Here is an 8,569-nt window from a genome sequence, read left to right on the forward strand (position 1 = left end):
CTCTATGTTACAGATGTTGTACTTGATGGCAACACCCTCAAGTGGAAATGCTCTGATCAGGCTCTCAAAATGTTGAAAATGAAGAGGTACGCAGGAGAATAGTTCAAAAGGTGTGTACACGCAAGTACGCCGTGAAGGGACTGTGACCAGACATGCAGGTCACCCGTTCATAAGATGCATACTCCCAGTTCACTTACTTCAAGGCAGAGAAGCGCGTTCATGTGGGGTTTCCTATGTTTGGCCCGTGGTATTTAGCCCGCCGATTCTTGATTCTATGGTTTTGGCCCGTGGTATTGTTTTATATTATTATTATTATTATTGAGCCCCATGTCTTTGGGCCCCTTGTATTGGTTATCTATGGTATTGATCCATGATTTTAGGAGGAGCTTGCCTATATAAAGCAAAGGAGATCACTTGGCTAAGCATCTTTTGCAAATTGAATATCTTAAGATCTGAAATATTGGGTTATTGTTTTAAAAGCTTGATCTATATAAAAGTGAAGTTGAAAGAGAATCTGTGAAGGGTGATCTCTCGAGCGCATGAACAGATCTGGGCATCTGACGATCTGTAGCACACTGGTGGACTTCCAATTTCGGCCCTAACCAGAGGTACGCAGGTGATTAACAGTGCAAGTGCGTGGGTACACAGAGTAGAAGAAAGCGCAGTGCGTGGGTACGCAGACTAGCAGAAGGTGCAGTGCGTGGGTACGCAGCGTGACAGAGGTTCAGGTGCGTGGGCACAGGGAAAGTACGCGGCGCTTCAGAAGCCGCAGGTGCGTGGGTACGCGGCGCGATAGCATCTGTGGGTGCGTGGCTACAGTAGCAGTATGCGGCGCGATAGTATCTGTGGGTGCGTACCTACAGTAACAGTACGCAGAGTGATTGAAGAAACAGTGCGTGGGTACGTGGTGCGATAGAAGGGTCTCTGCGGGTATACGCAGAGGTGAAGAAGGTGAAGTGCGTACGCTCGCAGGCCATAGAAAGAAAAACCGCGTATCTGTCTTAAGATCTTTTGTTGGCTGATTTTTCTCTGTTGATAAGGTGTTCTGGGTTTAGTTTACTGTTATTGTTGATCTGGTTACTGCAGTTGACTGGGTGATTTACTTGTACTTGATGATCTCTTGATGTTTATGGATCCAGTTTGAAAATATATGAAAAGTGATCCTTGAAAGAAAAGAAGTAGGGGGTTGTAGCTCCCTTCCAGGAGAGACTGGAAAACGAGAGAGAGTTGTAGCTCTCTGTAGGTTGCGGCCTGTGTACTGGTAAAGGACTGCACCAGTACAAAACCATTGTAAAAGGAGTTTCTAATTTGAAAGAAGATAGAGACATATTGCAGCAGGTGGTTTTCACCCACATTGGGTTTCCACCTTACATCTGGTGTTCTTTGGTGTGACTATCTGTTTTCTTTGTTCATGCTCATTATTTTATGGTACTGACATGCAAAAATAATTCAAAGTATAAATAAGGAAGATTTATTAAAAGAACTTGATAATACTGATTCACCCCCCCTCTTAGTATTATTTCCAACAAGAGATGTTATTGTTGGATAGAAATCTCCAGAGGAGTCTTACACCATAAATATAAATGGCTATTGTATATCACGATAATAAGAATTAACATATGAATATGTGGCAGACCCCAAACTCTGTGCATTCAATCCATTGCTTTTTCTTTCATGGTAGATTAAACCAAGGGTCAAACATGAACACATCAAAGGTAGCAATTAGATTAATCCTAACTCCTGTATCTTCAAAATTTGCCAAGAGGAATCTTAGGCTATTTGGCTTACTTGACATGAATGTTTTAGTGGATGAAGATCACTTATTTGGAGGCATAGACCTATCCTCTACACTTCCTCTATTGGTCCATACTAAACTTATATGTTGCAGCCTCTAATAGTCTTTTAAATGCTTGCCTAGAACTTCACATTTGGGCCAACAATACCCTAATTTTAAGAGTAGTTTTAAGACTGAAACCTCCATAATTGAGTGTTACACGTGATGTAGAATCTTATAGCTCCTATCACACCTCCTTTTTGTACAATAACTTTTGTGAGCTTCTTTCTATTTTTATGTTCTCGGGAGATATATGGAGGAAAATTAGAGCCTAAACAATGCCTAGTGTAACCCTCACATAAGAGTTCTAGGTCAATCTCTTACCACTATCATTTGAAAAGTGAAATAGATCATGGAGAGTTCCATTGTTGAGATATTCATAAACAAGGAGGTATTTCCCACGCTCTACACAGTCACTGTATTGTCCATACTACATCTATGCTATATGACTTAATAAGAACACTGTGTCCTCAACCTTTGAGTTAAATAGCCTGAAGGTGTCCAATTCTAAATTGCTCCATTGTTCCACTATTATATTATTATCTCTTTTCATCCATCTTGACCAATCAAGATTACAACCACTTGTTGGCATGTTGCATTGGCATGCTTTTCCTTGGAAAAATTGAGCTATTCTACTTTATTATTTGTGGATGGATAATATCTCGATAGATAGTTAGCCTCATCTAGATCAAGGCCTTGTATAAGGATCTGTATATATGTATGAACAGTTTGAACTAGTTCATCAATCATATCTCCATGAATTTGGAAATTGTGATCTCTTAATAATTCCCACAACCATATCTCAGATGTTCCACTCATCTGTAAATTGTAATTGCAAACAAGGAAATTGTTCATTTCATTGGTTGGATAGGATCTACAGGGGAAAAAAAGGGAATCATCTAGTTCTAGGTCACCTGAGTGGTCACTTCCTTCTTATCCCAATGATTCAATTTGGGAGAGAATTTTTTGAATTTCAGGGGACTGCTCATCACCATATGTTTTAGTCAATTCATGTATTCTGTTGTAGTATTTTAATCCTCTGGAGTTGGAATTCTGAGTAACTGAGCACTTACTTTTGAGTCTATGGATATGCCAATTATTGTTATGTTCTGTTCTTTTTGGCTCTATTTCCAAATTCATGAATGACATTCTGAAAAATTTCTCTTTTGTTTGCATGTTCACATACATTTGTTTGTATAAAATTTGTTGTGTCCTAGCCATATTATATCTAGGTTGTTCTAAAAAATTGCCATATCTGTACGAGATATCATAGCTGTATCCATACCTATATCTGTATACTTGAAACTTAGCAATTTACTTATGGTTTCCTACCACTTATGCATTTGTAGGTGAGATGTTTCTCACATCCTTGGAAATTAAGTAAACCTTGCTCTACAAAGTACATCATCGATATTCAATTACACCATGAAGAAACATCAACTCATGAAAAAACAAGGTAGATTATATGTTAAATCAGTTCATGAAAACCATAGGTCATCCCTTCATCATCACCAAAAACGAACTTAATTTTCAATTAAATTTATGATGGCAAAATTTAGAGATAAGCTAGACCATTGCACAATCCTTATAATGATGATTTAGTTCAAGCATCAAAGTATGTTCAATAGTATAACTAGGAGCAGAAATTCCATCACAGAGCAGAAGTGTAATAGATGCAACAGTGAGCAATCAATATAACCATGAGTTTGATACTATGGAGGAAATGCAAATGTGCCAGCATTGCTTAGAAAACACAATTCTCAAGAGTATATTACAACAAAGATGACAATAACATTTAGAGCATTCTTGATATATTTCTTATGCATCAATGAAAGCCAAAAGATAGTAGTATCAGAACATTTATTATTAATATGTTTAAGTGCTAATTACCATGGTTTTATTTCATTTCTGTATCAAGTGTAAAGTGCATAAAGAAAAACTCAAATTGCTAGTGTCTAAAACAACACCATAATGTTAACAAATAAGGTGAAAATGTAACATCTAATGCATTATCTAGATCATGAACTTAGGCATTTGCTCATAGATGTCATGAAAATACCACAGTTAACATATATATCATCCAAATGTCATTCAAGTTAAGGTTCACGGATGATCCAAGCTTATGCTAAACTATTGTCCACAAAATTCTAGCCAAGCATAGATCTGAAGCTATCATGTAAATAAAATATCCAAAATGTTGGCACAAATTTAGACTTTACACATCAGAGAATATAATGTTTTCTTAGTTATAATTGTGTTATGTCCAGAACATCTGTATTTATAGTCATGTATTAAAGATGACACATTCACATCAGGAAATAGACCATTAATTCTACAATTTTACCAAAGTTAGACCCTTGAGACAGACTTATAACCAAATGCAACGTGCCACCGTGATATCATAGCATTCAAAGAGTTATCACATTGTCTCATTAAAGGAAATATTTAAGTTGTAATCAGTGTAGAAATGTTGCCCAAAAATTGTTTAGTCAAGACATATACATAATCACTAACCTTTGCAGACAATCATACCTTCATTAACAATGCTAATAAATCTGAAGAATAAGGTATTATGTGAGGATATGAATTGCTTTTAGAGCATAGATATCATCAGAGATGGTGCAATGTATTCATATGCAGAATTCCAATAGTGAACACAATGCCAACTTTTAAATCTGAGTATTAAATGAGGCATTGAGCATAATGTCACATCAACTTATCTTTAGATGACTTCAACAACATAAAGAGACCAAATAATAGTGAGCATAGTAGTTCTTTGTGTGCCACTTTCAGATCATGTTCATTATTTCCACTAGAAGATGTTCAGAGAATTAGGATTGTCACCAAGCCATCATCAATCATAATCATCTCCCAAGCTTGCCTTTATCAATAAACATCAAATCATTGGGTCATACTGTCAGGGATTTTATGGCTCCCTCTGAAGCCTTTTTTCATGAGCTTCTTATGTGAAAGACTTTTCACAGGGCACCATGATATTGTCCCTAAAATAGTTGCATTATGTTCCTTTGCTAGATGATTGTGACCAATGCAATAAGTTATCCCTTCCATGATGAGGAGGGATCTTCCATATTCATGAATTCATATTCATCAGACAGTCTTTAGGCTCAACGCATTAAAGAACCCAATGACCTAAAAAGGATCCTCAAAATTTCTTTTTCTCATTGTGCTTGCCTAGGCATAGGATCTAGTATGCAATTTCTACAATTCACCTTTGATTTCATGCTTATAAGGGTTGTTATAAGAAACTGATCCAAAGTGCCATGCACAGATATCCAAGGGTATCCAAGGGTGTCAATCATAAGGTGCGCATAGAATTTCATTATTCTAACTGCTAGATGTAGATATAAATGGTTTCTTCCATACATCATTACTGCTCCTCTAATTACTGCTACAATTCACTACAACAGATGCTACCACCATGACCATATTTGATGCTTTTCCAGTCCTCCTGCAGACTCTTAGTAAAGCCTCTAGAAAGAAAACCATTAATTTAAGACAATGATAATATCATGCTAGCTAATGTTGTGGTGAATGATCTTTTGAGGTTCCTCACTGCACGTATATATTGCATAGGTTCACAGGGGGATTTATCATTAGGAATTTTTCACAAGATGTATACTGGCAGATCTGAGCAACTGCTGAGGGGTAATAGTGATGAAACCCTAAAGCTTGCTGTTGTACGACAATAAAGCTATTGTATAGAGAGACTGATTGACAACATGGCTACTATGAAAATGATAAGATCTTAATTCTGATTCCTTTTTGCTTCTTCAACTTAAATAGGTCGGGTGAAAGAAACACATGACTGTAGATATAACCAGTCATTCAAGGTAGAATATCAAAGCACTAAACATGCCACTGTAGGCAGATCAAACTTTAGGTGAGAATGAAGAGATTTAATGAAGTTTGAAAATTTCATTCCTTTAATGCAAATGACTGAAGGACTTAGAGGAATGCTTGACATTGACATGATTTAAAATATTCTTTAGAAGAAGGGACCAGGGCACATCTCTATCATGCTTCTATTTCAAATTACTGGATCATATCTAGGCAGAGGTATCTTGGATTACTGATGACATATATGTGTTTGATATACACATGAATAGTGTTGCCAAATTAATGTTTGTCATGATCAGTCATGCTTAAGCATGATCTAAATATCCAAGTGCCCAATTGTCATTGAATTTTTGGTTGCATCTTTGTTTTTAGAATGAATCCTCCACATGCAGCTCCAAGAATTAATTCCTTGGGAAACTAACTCAGCCTGTTTAGACTATTGAATCATCCCCTTGATAGATCAACATAGAGATACAAATGGCACCATACTAGCCATGGTCATGACTTATTCACAACTTTGATTGTGAACAAGGTATTATCATCAATAATTTGCCCAAAATGTCACAACTACCTTGAACTAGAGGAGTGTCATTTCAATACTTCTTCTTATGCTGCCTGTATGTATAAATGATGATGCCAATATTGATCTTCCTGCAAATATGTTGCCACACCAAATTTGCATAGGTATTCAGCCCTCTGACTAGGGCTTCCCATTTTCATTGGAGGACTGATATTTATTTAGCTTTAACCTGTGAGAAAAAATATTGTTGGCAATTGTTGCAAGTAAATTTTATTAGAAATGGATACAATCCTTTGTGGACATAGTTGTGAGTTAATTCACTTGAGGAGATGGAGTATACTCATTGTAGCCTTAGGTCTATTTCATAGAAATCAAAACAACGCTCGACTGAATTGTTGTGATCTCCATCGTTTGAGTGGATGTGATATAACTTTGATTGAAGTAGTGTAGCATACAATCCTAGAATGGATGCAAGCAGCCTTTACTCTTGTAGTTCTAATTGATGTTATACAATGTCAATCCAATCATTGTGTTAAGTTCAAACTAAGTCTATATATAATCAAAGGTTCCCATACTCTGTTACCCAATTCGATGGTGTATATATCTGTAAGTGATGCATTTATAACTTCTTGCAGATCAATTTAATCACAATATATCTCTTTCAAAACCATCAAAATATGTTATCATCACTATTAATGAAACTCAATCTTGTCACATGTTGTCTTTGGAAGAAAGATCAAAATTATTAGGGTATTATGTTCCAGAGTATCAAAATGAATCAGGACAATTTTTCACCAGCAACTAGGTAGTCTAATTTATATTATGAAGTGATGATTCCAAGACCAACTACAGGCACTAAGAATAATCAATCAATTATAATGGCTATAGTTGTCTGCGGCCCAAGCTTTGAATTACATGAACCTCCAGTGAGGTTTCCACCTAGAGCCAACATTATGCATGGAACCATAGCACCCTTAAGGATGATGCAGTTGTCAGTAACAAATAAAATAGTTGCATCATTTATGAAGATTAATTTCTTAAAAATGGAATAATTTCAATGACCAATGCAAGGACTAAAGCTATTATCAGTGGTTGAAGTAGTTGTTTTATTTTCAAGCATTTCCAAAGAAAATATACTTGAGAAATGGCTTGCATTTCCCTCGAGCATCAATACAATGGTTTTAGCTTATTTTCAGTAATTTCTTATTTAGCAGTCGGAAAGGGGATTCTTGTAGATTCAGTGGTGTCTATATCTATTTTATCCATTTTAGCTTCGAATTCAAGTCTTCCCTTCATGCTACTTGCTGCTGGAGGTGCAAGAAGATGGAATAAATAGGTGTACATAATCACCAAATGGTATATACACATTTCCAATTTTATTACATATCACAAGATCACCAAAAGGATTGTTTTTATCTCCATGCTACAACAATCAATATGAGAGGCACATTCGCATTCTTCCCCAAAGTACTCCAGTTTTATTTACCACCCCACAACATAAGTGGATATATATGATATAATCTTGGGAAACATTAAAAGAGGATAATAAACTTCAAATAATTCTTCACATTCAAGACAGATGAGGCCATCCTACTTCAGATGTATATCTAGGTAATGACTCAAGGAAGAGGTAAGACCAAAAGAACATCTATTTTGAAGGATGTAAAAATGTATCACTTTGTAATTTGTACATGATCTATCACAAGCTCTCCTCTTACTATAAAATGAAATTTTTTCTTCATGCCTATGTACTTGGCATATTTATCATTCATTGGAGCTTCATTGTCTCTAATAAATACATTATGGTCATATATTTCTCAACCAAAACTCATTTTTCAATGTCTCTCGAGTTTCATGTGACTGCACATGTCTCAAATTGACGTGGACGAAATGGTTGATTATATGGTAAAATTGTGCTTAGTTTCTCTTCGCAAAGAGTTTGATTGTAGAATTTCTCTTTGCCAAAATGTATAATTCACATTGTTGCATAATTCATCTAATGTTCAAGCCAACTTTTGACATTTTTCATCTTTTTAAACAATGGTGATGTATAGACAGCTCGGCACTGGATGTGATAGGTAACAATTGGATGTGAAATTTGAGTAGATTGTGTATTCCCACTACTAACATTTGTCTTGGCATTCCCCAGCTAAAAAACAAAACACACTCACTTTCTAGCTAGAGAGTAGTGAGCAAAGGCATTGCACTCATAAATGCATTGAATATAGAAGAAAAGGAGAAACTAGCTAAGAGTTTTCATATGAATTCAGGGAACTTTGATGCATGCATGAGCATTTCTACTATCTACTAAGGCTTACTACTAGAGGACTTAAGGCAGCATCTAAGGTCACTTGATG

General features: G+C 36.0%; 1 pseudogene; it reads right to left on the reverse strand.

Moving 5' to 3' along the window:
• Positions 1-6,957: 6,957 nt before the first annotated feature.
• LOC149146763 (protein PIN-LIKES 6 pseudogene) lies at positions 6,958-7,478 on the reverse strand (annotated as a pseudogene).
• Between the last annotated feature and the right edge of the window lie 1,091 nt (positions 7,479-8,569).

Source organism: Pinus tabuliformis, chromosome X (assembly GCF_031772625.1).
Source record: "Pinus tabuliformis cultivar Carrire ecotype Pingquan chromosome X, CPIR1, whole genome shotgun sequence".
Taxonomy (NCBI): Eukaryota; Viridiplantae; Streptophyta; class Pinopsida; order Pinales; family Pinaceae; genus Pinus; species Pinus tabuliformis.